Source organism: Diadema setosum, chromosome 2 (assembly GCF_964275005.1).
Source record: "Diadema setosum chromosome 2, eeDiaSeto1, whole genome shotgun sequence".
NCBI lineage: Eukaryota > Metazoa > Echinodermata > Echinoidea > Diadematoida > Diadematidae > Diadema > Diadema setosum.
In genome coordinates, this window is record NC_092686.1 from 13,604,646 (window position 1) to 13,619,382 (window position 14,737).

General features: G+C 36.1%; 1 pseudogene; it reads left to right on the top strand.

Moving 5' to 3' along the window:
• The first annotated feature begins 692 nt into the window (after window positions 1-692).
• The window catches only part of LOC140242629 (uncharacterized), a 28,832-nt pseudogene continuing 14,787 nt past the window's right edge, over window positions 693-14,737 (top strand).

Consider the following 14,737-nt stretch of genomic DNA (forward strand, 5'->3'; position numbering starts at 1 on the left):
AAATCATACTATGTCTTAGTTTTTATCGTCATTATTACTGCTTTTTAGTGTGGAACAACACAAATATATTAAAAGAAATGATATTATAAAACAGAAATAGACAGTGAACTAAAATAGCATAAAGCATTCACACATACACACACACATGCACATACACACACACACACACACACGAGCGCCCGCACACACAACAACAAAGAGAAACGATTGAGGACAGTTTGAAGAAGTCTTGGAGGACACTGACATTAGCCTTTGTGACAAAGAAAATTATCTTCGAACGCCGAAAATTACATTTCCCTTCATGCTTGTTCAAAATACACTGTTGGAGATATTTTAAATAATAATATTTTAGATAAGTTTAATTGTACGTCAATTATCTAATTCTAGTTTTCATGCTATATTCCAAATCGTCATAAAATTAGGAAATCATTTTTTATATGCGATTATATTATACGACAATTATGTTTGTTGCACATGCGCATGTGTCGGCTAACTTCAGTATGTTCAATGTGCGTAATAATAGAGGGAGTCATGAAAGCGGAAGTATAGTGCAGATAAATGCCCCGGTGACAATCAGCTGCAGTAGCCTGTCGGTTCACAAGCGAGCGTCTCGTATGGTTTGCCTGATGAATCGGTAGCGATGAGAGCAAGTTCCTGGCGCAAAAAGCACAACATATAATATTATTATCACTATGAACAAGCTAAGTCGACACTTCGCGGCCTCTAAGACGAACAAAACGCCGCAGCTGCACCCTCAACTTACGGAGGAGCCGCAGTCTGCAAGACCCGCCGGGCCGCGCTCGGTTTGCCTTAACTTCAATAAGCTGAGAGTTGAGGAGCGAGCCTCCACACTGGCCCGTGTCGTCAGCACGAACACTCTACCCGTCACCATACGTCTGGCAAAAGACTTCACAATAAAGAACTCCCGATAGCCTTTCAGAGCGGAGAGCTACTCCTCTTGTGCTTCGTCTTAGATGTGGAAAGAGTGCACGTCACGATGGGGAAGAACACCTACGAGCTTCCCATCCATGCCAATCAGTTATACGAAAAATTACCCCTGGGTGAGTTTTAATTAGCAATTGCCAAAGATTCAGCAAACACTACCATCATGATAACATAATTCACAAGAGAGATGACTTATAACAATAACCTTTACTTTAACATAATGTCTTTGTTATGAAAGTATATTATTTCTTAATTTGCAACCAATTCATGCAAGAACGACGACTTACAAGAAGTTTAGAATGAAGATGGTTACCGTATACTAGAACTATGTTACATTTTTTTTTTGTCATGACGACACACTCATTACGAATTTCACTGTGCAATTACGAGAGTGACGTATGATGATTTGAGTACACAAGTGACAGTTATATTACTCATTCAACCGACTTATACGTGTTTGCGACTTTAAAGTATTCTGTTCTACAAGGAACTAAGTCAAAAGCAATCCATACGCTAGTTACAAGAAAGTTTCCCGACTTTAATCAACTCGCTATTGTGTGAATCAACATGTTCACCTAACATCAAAACATGATACATGAGCCACACACAACAAAAAAGGGTGTGACTTCACCGTTACAACTTCTAGTGATAGTAGTAATTCACCATTATCTCGGGAAAGATGTTTGCTTGTGCGAAAGTTTTCCTCCCGTTTAATGAGAAGAAACGGAATACTATATAATATGTACTACGTCGTTGACAAAAAGGATTTAGCTATTATCTAGCAGAAACAACGTAGTATATAGTATTCCGTTTCTTCTCATTAAACGGGAGGAAAACTTTCGCACAGGCAAACATCTTTCCCGAGATAATGGTGAATTACTACTATCACTAGAAGTTGTTACAGTGAAGTCACACCCCTTTTTTTGTTGTGTGTGGCTCATGTATCATGTTTTAATGTTAGGTGAACATGTTGATTAACACAATAGCCAATTTATTTAAAGTCGGGAAACTTTCTTGTAACTAGCGTATGTATTTCTTTTGACTTAGTTCCTTGTAGAACAGAATACTTTATATTTCCTTGATTCATATTAGAAATAGTCGCAAACACGTATAAGTTGGTTGAATGATTAATATAACTGTCAATCAGTGGCGTATCGGGGGGGGGGGGGGAAGGGGGGCACGTGCCCCGGGCGCCACTCCTTGGGGCGCAAAAAAAACGAAAAAAAAAAAAAAAACGAAGAAGAAGAAGAAAAAAAGGGACAAAAAAACGAAGAAGAAAAAGAAAAAAGAAAAGCAGAAGAAAGGGAAAAAAACGAAGAAGAAGAAAAAAAGAAAAAGAAAAGGAGAAGAAGAAGGGAAAAAAAAAACGCCCGGAAGGGGGGATGGAGAATGGTGGGGGGGGGGGCAGAAAACCAAACAAAACAAGATAAAAACAAAACATGATGACGCGGACAAAATGACAATGTTTATTGTGTTCACACAAAAATTCCATGTTCTGTGAGCTGAAATACAAAAATTTTCGGCTCGCTCGCTGCGCTCGCTCGCCACAATTTATATAAAAAAGAAGGTAAGAACAAAACGTGATGATGACAAAATGACAGTGTCTATTGTGTTCACACATGTCATTTTATATTTAGTAGGCAAAATGTTTCATGGAGCAGCGGCTGCAATTTCTTTCGTTCTGAAGCGATCGCCAATTGGATCAAAAGAAGGCGCCAACGGTTTCGAACATACGGGGGGGGGGGGGGGGGCGCAAAAAAAAAACGAATCAAACAAGATAACAACAAAACGTAATGATGACGCGGAAATATACAAATTTCGGCTCACTCGCTCGTACTAATTCAGAGTATTTTTTCAAGTCCTCAGTTTGTTGGTATAAATCGTTATCTATAAGGCCGTCACTATATCTCGATTAGAATTGTAAGATTTAATGAGCAAAAAATGACAAGAGTTTCATGATTTGTAAGCTGAAATACAAAAATTTTCGGCTCGCTCGCTGCGCTCGCTCGCCAAAATTTGTATAAAAAAAGAGAAGAAGATAAGAACAAAACGTGACGATGACGCGGACAAAATGATGTCTATTGTGTTCACTCATGTCATTTTATATTAGCAGGAAAAATGTTACACGGAGCAGCGACTGCAATTTCATTCGTTTTGAAGCGATCGCCGATTGGATCAAAAGAGGACGCCAACGGTTTCGAACATACGGGGAGGGGGGCGCAAAAAAAAGATAAGAAAAAAACGTAATGAGGACGCAGAAATATACAAATTTCGGCTCACTCGCTCGTACTAATTTAGAGATTTTTTCAAGTCCTCAGTTTGTTGGTATAAATTGTTATCTATAAGGTCGTCACTATAATTGTGAGATTTAATAAGCAAAAAATGACAAGAATTCCATGTTTTGTAAGCTGAAATACAAAAATTTTCGGCTCGCTCGCTGCGCTCGCTCGCCAAAATTTATATAAAAAAGATAAGAGCAATACATGATGATGACGAGGACATATACAAATTTCAGCTCACTTGCTGTACTAATTTAGAGTATTTTTTTATTTTTTTTATTCATTTTTTTTGTACAGATCGTTATCTATAAGGCCGTCACTATATCTTGATTAGAATTGTAAGATTTGGTAAGCAAAAAATGACAAGAATTCAATGTTTTGTATTAAAGCTGAAATACAAAAATTTTCGGCTCGCTCGCCAAAATCTATCAAAATTCATTGCATTTAAATCACCCTCAAAAGATCCCTTTTAAGTGCTTGAAAAAGCATCATGTGGACTTTGTTTAAAGTCCCTACCGGGATGGTGTTGGGGTTGAACACTTTTTCAGAAATTAGGGGCGCAATTTTCGTGCTTGCCCCGGGCGCCGTTTTCCCTAGATACGCCATTGCAGCTGTCAATAATCCCCTCCACAGAACCATCTTAGAACATAAACAGTACATAAGCATGTTACCAACTTGACCGACATTGTTAATCTCATGTATCCACAATAAAAGTATGCAAGGCTATAGCAAAATTTTATTTGCCTTTTTAGTGTGCTATAAAGGCGATAGGATGTTCCTCTTTTGCCTCCCTCATGCCACATACAAATATAATAACAATCACTTATCACCTGGTTTCACGTTTTGAGTGCCATCGTGTAGATGATGTAATCTATGAAACGGAGAGAATTAGTTAGTCTTTTCATATGTATGAACTGAGATTGATCATTTAACCAAGGACGTACTAGGTGAGCCCGTCACTCGGTGTAAATGACGTAGACGTAAACCGAGTAATATAGGCGTAATATAATTCCACATTATTACCATCCACACAGTTTCCTGACTGGGCATTATTTCATTGTGTTTTCTGGTATACTGTGCAAATAGCTTTTGGTTTGTTAGCTTGCCTGCTTCTTTGTTTACTTCGTGGTTGACAGCTCCTTTCTTTTGCAGTTGATCATAGTTGGTCATCGCTGGTCCTTGGCATAATGTCATCTGTGGCATTCTTCACATTGGCCATGCATACTGCATAATGTGATCTCCATTTCCTATTCTCTATCGCACGTTTGGTATTGGTCTCTTCTAATGGGTGCTGTTCGTTATTCCGAAGGTTCGCTGTTCCGAAGGTTCGTTATTCCGAAGGGGCTTTAATCCGAAACACACAAATTCCCTATACCTAGAGGTTCGTTAATCCGAAAATGAAAAAGAGTTCGTTAATCCGAACATTTGTGGCGTTATTCCGAAGGTTCGTTATTCCGAAGATTCGTTAATCCTAAAATGAAATTCGGAACAATGAACCTTCGGAATAACGAATCTTCGGACTAAAGAGCCTTCGGAATAACGAACCTTCGGAATAACGAGCTGTAACCTCTTCTAATACACCCGTGTTATTTTGCATTTAGTGTGCCGATGGCTTTAAGAAGTACCATTACACTTCGCTTCTTGGTCAAATGGGATTCAACACAAATCTTTGTATTGAACCATACACTTCGTACATCAAATCTTTTTTTCTTCTGCAAAAAGAGGGATAATGTGATTAAAGGAGCATTCCAGACGATTGTCATAATTTCACATTATGTAGTACATAAATCAACAGTTCCATGTATAGATTAGTTGAATGTATTGTGGTCCTTGAGCAGAGAAACCAAAACTTTAAACAAATGACCCTGAATAAAGGTGATGATATTGGAGGTTTACATATTTCAGAAATGTAGCAGTGTAATTCCATTACAATACAGCTTGCCTAACAAGTTTACCTGTGTATATATCTATGCATGTATGCTTTCTTATTTTGTTCTGCTCCCTTGAGCCCCAACTCATTCATTCTTCTGGTGAGGCTGCCATGTCATCATTCTTGTTCATTGCAATTTGTTTTACATTTTGAAAACATTCTTATTCCTCATACCAATCACTATAAATTCTGAAACTCTGCACCCAGTATGGCTAATGTATAGTTGTTCAAAATGTTTAAGTCTGAAAATCATCCGGAGGTCTCCTTTAAGTGAGTGAACTGTAAAAGGCCCCCCTCCCGCGGAGTTTCTTTCTTTATATTTGGTTTTTGTGGTCGACGCGTATCATCTTCATGTCATTGTTTACTGACTTTGCACACTCCCTCACACACACGCACACCTACGCACGCACAAAATGAAAAAAAAAATGAAATGAAAACAAAAAACAGAAATACGACTCTTGGTGTGACTGAAAGGGAAGATAAACCCCAAGAGCAATGTGGATTGAGTGAAAGCAGCAACATTAGTAGAACACATCAGTGAAAGTTTGAAGAAAATCGGACAATCGATGCAAAAGTTATGAATTTTTAAAGTTTTGGTGTTGGAACCGCTGGATGAGGAGACTACTAGAGGTTATGACGTATGAGTGGACAACAATACCAAGAAAATATAAAGAAAATTCTACAAAAATCCATTTTTCATGAAAATTACAAATTCCATCAACTTGATATTGACATATGTTAAGGGTAGCAATTATTCCCCCTGCTTTCTGAAAGAGGTTGGTCCATTGCTCTTTCATGATTCTAGAAAAGTGAATTTTTGTTGAATTTCCTTTATATTTTCTTTGTATTGTTGTCCACTCATACGTCATATCCTCTCGTAGTCTCCTCATCCAGCGGTTCCAACACCAAAACTTTAAAAATTCATAACTTTTGCATCGATTGTCCGATTTTCCTCAAACTTTCACTGATGTGTTCTACTAATGTTGCTGCTTTCACTCAATCCACATTGCTCTTGGGGTTTATCTTCCCTTGAATGGTCTAAGCTCCTGTACATGTTCCTGGCTGGTATTATACATGTACTGCGTAAGTACACATGCTATAATAAGTGTGCCGTGCGGTATAAGAGTGTAGGCAAAAGGAGTATTTAGAAACGATAGCTAAAAGCGAGAATTATACATTGCTCAGTCAGCTCCTTATACAAGCATGGAACCTGTCACTACACTGTTCTTCACCTTTCAAAGAAGATCATTTCTAAGAGTGCCTACAATGTCTATCGGAGTACTTCTTCTGCCCGACTTTCGGATTTGCTGGGAAACACTATCATTCTACCAACCGGGGACACTTGATTATACTAGTCCCATGTAATGAAACTATGTGGGGGAAAAATAAAAAAATCCAACTGTGTTTCGACAAGCTTGAATCACAGGTTGTGTCAGGAAGAAACAGAAAATCGATAATTTTGTTGCTATAAGGTTGACAATGATCTTAGAGAAAAGAACTGACCTGTGTGAACGTGTTTGAGCAAGAAGTATCCAAACGAATGTAAAATTGTTATTTAGTTACAAGTATGCTGTAAGTACAGGATACAAAATTAATGATTATCGTGCAAGTAATGAACGCTGATTGCAGAAAGAATCTACCCCAGTCACTTTTGCAAAGTATGCAGCCAAGCCCAATCCTTTCTTTTATACCTGTAACAATTGCTTTACAGATGGAACGAATAATCATGGCATGTGTTTCTCAGGAACTGTTGCAAACTTTAGTGATTATGGGATTTCACCTTAAACATCGTTCACAAAAAAAAAACCAAACCAAAAAACAAAAACAAACATTAATTAATTAATTGAACGAGGACATGTCTTATACTGACAAGTGGTTCGTCACCCGAATCGTTACCTCGTTGTGTTACCACTTTTTTAAGTCCATCGCACACTAGACGACTTTCGGTTGCACGGCTGACCGACTTTAGATGTGAAATAGATCAGAATAGCTTCAGAATAAACAGGCTTGTTTATCTTAGATCCTTTTACAATTTTACGACAGAGAGTAACCAGTGGGGTAGCACCTGGCCTCTGGTAAGCATCCGGACTCTATCGGGACTCTCATAGTATACAATATCAGCACTATCAGACAAGCAATGCTTGATCTTGAGATGAGCGGTATTAGTCATCATGACTGTATAGGGTCAATATTCGAACAACATACATGCTGAATGAAGGGAAGAAGGAAGAGCAATTAATAAACAATGTAAATCTCTGGCTTTCATCTTTGACATCATTTTTTTTTTGTCTGTCTAAGAACTTTATTTACCTATGTCTTTGAGATATTATGGTAATATACAGTTTGAACATAGCACAACTAGTTCCCAGGACCAATGTATAAATAATCGTATATATATAAATAACGGACTTTAACTTCATCATGAATACATTATTCGCATGCTTATCATTTCGCTCTTGGACTTTGCTTCAATTGCTCTTGGCGTAGCGTACATGCATGACATGTACAATGTACAATAATGTGTGAAACAACTGCAGTATACGAACGGACGGAATAATCAGTGCTGAAATTTTATCACTGGAGTTGTTCTCTTTAGTTTATTTCAATATACATTGTACAATGTGAACGTTAGTCTCTATTCCCCCTTGCCATTTGATGCAATGAAACGTGATCAACTGAATGAAGAAATAACGTAAACCATGCTACCTACAACCTTCGGGGACATTGGTAACGCTTTTATAAGCAGGCGTGCTATTATTGACAGATGGAAAGCATCAACGTATTGGATAGAAGCAAATTTCATATCTGCTATGATTTTAATTCCTGTATGAAGAAAAATTAAACCACTTCGTATGCATTTCTGTTTTGATATGGCAACTGGGGAAAATGTGGGGGGGGGGGGAACTGGGCATGTACCAACCATATGATATCGAGGTGCAAACTGCAAATGATGCAAATAAGGCAAAATCGAATTTACCCTTTTTAGAGAGGCCTCTACCTAGGCTATTAATGGAGGATTTATGTTTGTCACTTTTGCTAAAAAAAAAAAAAAAAAAAAACTGCTAAAATGCCAAATAGTATGCGTGCAATGCCCTTGATTTCTATGAAGGAAATACTGAAAACAAGTGATTAGTATTATTAGTTATTTAGTATATAATATATATGTATATATAATAAAACGTGCTAGACATTCATGAGTGTTTGGACTTCGACTCATATATAGGTTTAATGCTTACTAAGCTAACGCGTCCATCACATTGACACTGCAATGTATTTATACTTTACAATGGAAGGTTTGTTTTTTTTTGTTTTTGTTTTTTTTTGTTTTTTACAGGATGTTTCAAGGCTATATAACGGAGGGTTTGTAGCTGAGGCTATACTGTTTCGTTGAACATTGTGTAGTTGTGTAGCTATAGAACACCAAACCTGGAAAAAATACAGAAAAAAAAAATCAACAATCAATAATTTCTTTCAGGAATATGTTGGAATTTTCCCCTTTTTTTTTTACATGATAAACGTTAGGATAATCGCGTATATCTATATTTGTGGTGTATATTTCAAAAACAAATTTCTCGCGGCACCTTGAAACGAATATTTTTGATTAAAGACAATTTTCGGTTTACTAATACATGTGTTTTGATTGTTTGGGTTTTTGATTTGTTTATTTGTTTGATTGTTTTGTTTTGATTTCCACAATGAGGCCGTATAAAATGGTAGGCCTAGTATACTGATGGCAGTGTCAGAGCATAAATCCTTAAAAAAAAAAACCTTTATTACAGTGGACAAACCAAATTTTCTTTATTTTGCACGCAATGGCTATTTGTCATCGAGAGATGCCTAGTGCCTACTGTATTATTATCCAATTTGTCATTACGCCACCTAAGACAGCTTCTTTTTGAGTAATTTAGCAGAAAATTCATTCAAGCATAACCATGATAGCTGGGGACGTAATAATGAATAAAAAAAACTGTATATATTTTCAGTAAAACACACATCAAAGCCATAGTGGCAGTGTCCATTCAGAAGTGCCAGCAGCAATTGGTATGTGTGATTTCGTGAAACATTTCGTGAAAAGTAATCTTTTGGGGTCTTTGAAACATTCCATATCAGGTGATTAATGCTGTTATTGTTTTATCATCCATTATTTGAGCCCTCTTATGCCATATCAACAATTCTTTAGCTTTTCTTGTTCCATCTTTATGTGCTCCCTCAACCACAACACAGGAACCCCTATGTTCACAGTTGCTGTTACTTGTTGTACATCTAATGACACTTATTTCTGAATAATTTTGAAGTCATAGAACGGTTACAATAATGTTAGGCATTTCCCCGAGACATTGTGCTAACCGAACTATTAAAAAAAGGGAGAACTGTCAAGATATGTGTGAGGGGTTCAAAAGAGAGGTGATAAAGCAATAACACCAGAAACAGAATGTTTCAAAGACCCCCAAATGAAGTTCTCCTTAGTTTTGAAGTGATTATTCTTGTCTTTCATATGTGCTCACTCATGCACGACTAAACAAATCATTGTCATTCTCACTCAGAAGTTAGTCAAGACGTGTATAGAAACAACATTGAATAATGGTTTTTCCAGAATATTTTCGTTTTTTTTTTATTATTATTATTGGGGAGTTGTAATTCACAGATGCTCCTTTTCCTTCAGCCTATTACATTGTAATAACAATCACTATTCTGATGCTCCAAACAGTACCGTTTCTAAGGCAGGAATTCACTTAGTTGTTGCTATATAGGTAGGGTCGTCTCCAGGAAGCTTTGTGTTTGCTTTGCTGAACAAGGCATGCATAAAATACAATGCATTACCGAAACGGCCTATTAGGCATGAACCTTTATCATATCCTTCTTTTAGAACTCACATTGCTCATTTTGTTTGCAGACGCTACATTTCGTACTTCAGCTCTCTAGCTTTTCATTACCCTAGAAATGTTATCATAATGTGATCACACAATTTGTATTGGTAAAATGACTCAGTTTACTCTCCACTGTGGATTTTCCATGGATACAATGTATAGACTTTTTGATGTCGATAAGGACAGTTTATGAAGCATTTTGAGTCAAGCAAATCTTTGCGCGTTAATCCTTTGCATAATTGCTTTTCGTTTTTTAAATCATATTTATGGTCTACTTTTTGTGATACTCTGGCTTTTGACTGATGTTCAGACTGAATGAACGAATATCACAACGATAGCAATAATGAAGGTCGGCAGTTATTAGTTACCTTCAGACGGTGATTCTTTACCTCAGGATAAGCTAACTTCGACGATAAGCTCTATGAGGTGCCAAGTGTCGCACTGTGGTTTCAATTCGAAATAGACCGTGCGACTCGATTGGCGCCCCATAGAACCTATCTTCGAAGTTAGTTTATTTTCGAGGTTAAGGATCACTGTTTGAACGTAACTAATGTATCTACTTATAAGTCTACACAGTGACTTGCATTAACGATATAGATTTCTCGAGGCACAAGGAGAATTAGTGGTTAGAGATTTGTGGCAGAAATGGTGGAGATTTAGTCAAATAATAATTATTACAGTAGATTACACGTATTAACACATCATCTGACACGCTCATGCTATAGTCTAACACTTTTTTGTTTTTTGTTTTCATGTTCACAGATCCTCGTCTGGACGACAAGATATACAATGGAACGAGAGCCTTGGTTGAAGCTAAGCCTCGTCCTGCACAAGTGCGCATCGTTGATGCTCAGCTCTTCGTTGATCCAATGGCAAGCCAGTCGCCAGGTGAAGTCATCACTATTCGAACAGTCGATGTCCAGAACCATCCCGAGAGAGGGAAAGAAAGGGTAATATTACTAGAGAACAGAATGTATTGAAATTTGACGTCACACCATGGAGTCCTATCAGATGCGTAGCATTTCTGTAAGCCTTCCCACAATGTTTTTTTTTTATATATTTTAGAGGAAAGGATATTTTAGACAGATCAGGGTTTCCAGCACGTCTAAAGGTAATAAACAAATTCACAACGACATAATCTTTTCTGTATGTTGCAAGCACCGAGTTGTTCCCTGTAAATACAGTATACGGTTAGATTTATACACTCAACCAAAAAAGTAAGTTCTCCCCTTGCATTTTTGATCATATCTATAAAAAAAAGAGGATTTTACAGATTATCATAATTCAAACGGGAATGTATTGGGAATTTTATTACTCATAACATGAAGGGCATATCATTGCCGCCAGATATCATTATTAGTGTGAAAAATTGCATTTTATGTCAAAATGAATGGGGAAAAAAGTTGCACCTTAGAGATTTGCATTTACTTTTACACAAATAATCAAACAATCATTCATGATTCTGAACTTTTAAGCATGGTTTATTGCATATTGATTCTCTACCTCTTTCTTTTCATGAGCATACAGTGAAGTATTTAATACTTGATGATATGTCCACCATCTGCTTCATTTGTATGTTACAGGTGAACCAGATCTTATTATGTTCAATTCTTATGATAGTAAATCCAGTGCAAGAGTTTTGGTAGAGTTTGTATGGTACATTGAGGACTCAATAAGGTCAACAATAGTTAAATGTGCATTTATACGCAGATTTATAGCTAAGTTCCCCTGTTTGTTTGTTTGTTTGTTTTTGTCAAATGACTACTAGTAGTAACGTAATTATGTTGACTCTGGCTCTAAGTATTCAATCACTCCTTTATAGTTTGTTACAGCACACCACGCACCGATGCACCTCATCGTATACACCCCGTGCATACGATGTGCACTGCACTTCACGTTGCACCAGCATGATATGCAGCTATCACGTACTGTCACTCATTGTAAATGGATTTTGATTTTGAAATAGATGACCAACAGCTAGTGAACCATACAAGCCAGTACTTCACTGTCAACGAATTTAACAGTCAATTTCCTTTTAATAACGCAAATCAGATTTGTGCTAATTTCAGTTTAATTCACTTTAATGTAAGAAGTTTAAATAAAAATTTTGAAATATTTGAATTATTTCTAAGTTCCCTCAATGATTTCCCATTTTCCGTCATAGGAGTTACCGAGACATGGTTGCACACCAATTCCCCGGACCTATTTGGTATTGAAAATTACAATTTTATTCGTAATGATAGAAAGTATGGCAAAGGAGGTGGGGTTGCCATGTACGTCAATAATCAAATTGAATTTAAAATTCGAACTGATTTGTGTATTCAGGAAGCAGAAAGTTTATTTATTGAAATCTTAAATGATAATGAAAAAAATATTATAGTTGGTACCATTTACCGTCCTCCACAAAATGACATTCAATCTTTTTTTGATAACTTTGACCATTGTGTTAATGAAATCTTCGGAGAGAGAAAATCCATTTTCTTGATGGGAGATTACAATATAGATTTATTACAACCCACCCATTTCCATGACATATTATTTTCCAATTCACTGCATCCCCACATCAATAAGCCCACCAGAATAAATAACACCACCCATAGCAAAACATTAATAGATAACATAATGTCTAATGTAATAACGGAAACCTGTACGAACGGCATTATTTATTCAGATATATCCGACCACCTACCAATTTTTATGATTAATGATAAATCTGTAACAACCCCAATACGCCACCAACCCAAACAATATTTGAAAATGCATAGAAACGTAACGCCACATAATATTGATTCATTGAATCAAGATTTATTTGAAGAACAATGGAATGACGTTTTTGAACTCCAGATGTTAACTCTTCTTATGAAATTTTTTTACAAAAATTATTAGATTATTGTGATAAACACATTCCTTTAACTCCCAAAAGAAATCTTTATAAAATATCTCTGAGAAAACCTACTCCTGAAAACGTGAAAAGGTACAAAATATATAGAAATAAACGAACTACTTTGATTCGAGTTTCACGTAAATCATATATTTCGAATAAACTCGAATCTAATAGGGATGATAAAAGTGCTCTTTGGCGGACCGTTAATGAAATACTGAAAAAGAAACCTACGGAATGTCCTGACAGCATTACTCACAACGATAATGTTATTACCAATCCTGATCAAATTGCAAATATTTTTAACAATTTTTTTGTTAATGTCGGTCCTTCTTTGGCAGCATCTATTCCCATAAACGATATAAAGAATTATAAAGATTATTTATCTGAAAGTAATCAAAATTCTTTGTTTTTTACTCCAATTAATGAATCGGAAATTATTGATACTGTTCGATTTTTGAAATGTAGTAAATCCTGTGGGCCTGATAACTTAAGTGTGAACTTGTTGAAAAAAATAATTTACCCCCTAGCAGCCCCTCTCACCCATATATTCAATCTATCCCTACTCAACGGAAAGTATCCAGACTCCTTCAAAACGGCCAAAGTTATCTCCATTTATAAAAAAGAAGTCCCTTAATGGTGAAAAACTATAGACCCATTTCATTGTTACCTGCAATATCGAAAATTTTAGAAAAAGTAGTTTACAAGCGTCTCCACTCGTTCATGATTGAAAATAAAATATTATATGCGAATCAGTTTGGTTTTAGGAAAGGATTTTCTACCGATTATGCTATAATTAAATCTGTTGATAATATTATTGATGCGCTTACTAAAAAGGAGCACATAATTGGAGTTTTTATGGATCTTAGTAAAGCGTTTGACACTATTGATCATGACATTTTACTTGAAAAATTACATAATTATGGTGTGAGAGGGATTACTCTGTCGTGGCTCAGAAGTTATTTAAGTCATCGAAAACAATATGTTGCATTTAAATCCATTCACTCAACATATTCTAACGTGTTATGCGGTGTCCCTCAGGGGTCTATCCTCGGGCCCCTACTCTTTTTGATTTATATTAATGATATTATTAACTCCTCTCCTCGTTTGAATTTCATCTTATTTGCAGACGACACCAATGTTTTTTTTTATTCCCACAGGGACATTGTAACACTGGTTGATACATTAAATACGGAATTAAGCAATATCTCGAAATGGTTTAGAAGTAATAAGCTTTCATTGAATATTGATAAGACATGTTTTATACACTTTCATACGTTGCAATCCCAACCCACCCTTCCTCAAAGTATTTTTATTGATGATATAAACATTGCTGAGAAACATTCAACCAAGTTCCTAGGAGTGACCCTAGATAGCAATCTATCTTGGAATACTCATGTTCAGAATATTACAACAGCAATATCTAAAGCAACTGGTGTTTTAAGAAGAATAAAATATTTAATTAATGATCAAACTTTAATTATGTTATGCAATACTTTATTTTTACCATATGTAATGTACTGTAATATTGTATGGGGCAACAGTAGCAAAACAAAATTGAATGCAATTTTTCTTCTCCAGAAAAAAGGCTCTTCGTATATGCACACATTCAAATTTTTTGGCTCACACTGATCCCATATTTTATCGCCTAAAAACTTTGAAAGCCCATGATATACATCTATACCTAACTGCCATATTTATGTATAAACACATTCGAAATTTATTACCATTTTTTTCATAATACCCTAGTAACCAATGACCATATTCATTTATGCCCTACTCGTCGTTCCCATGATTTTCATTTAAGTAATCCGAAGCTTTTACTTGCTCAAAA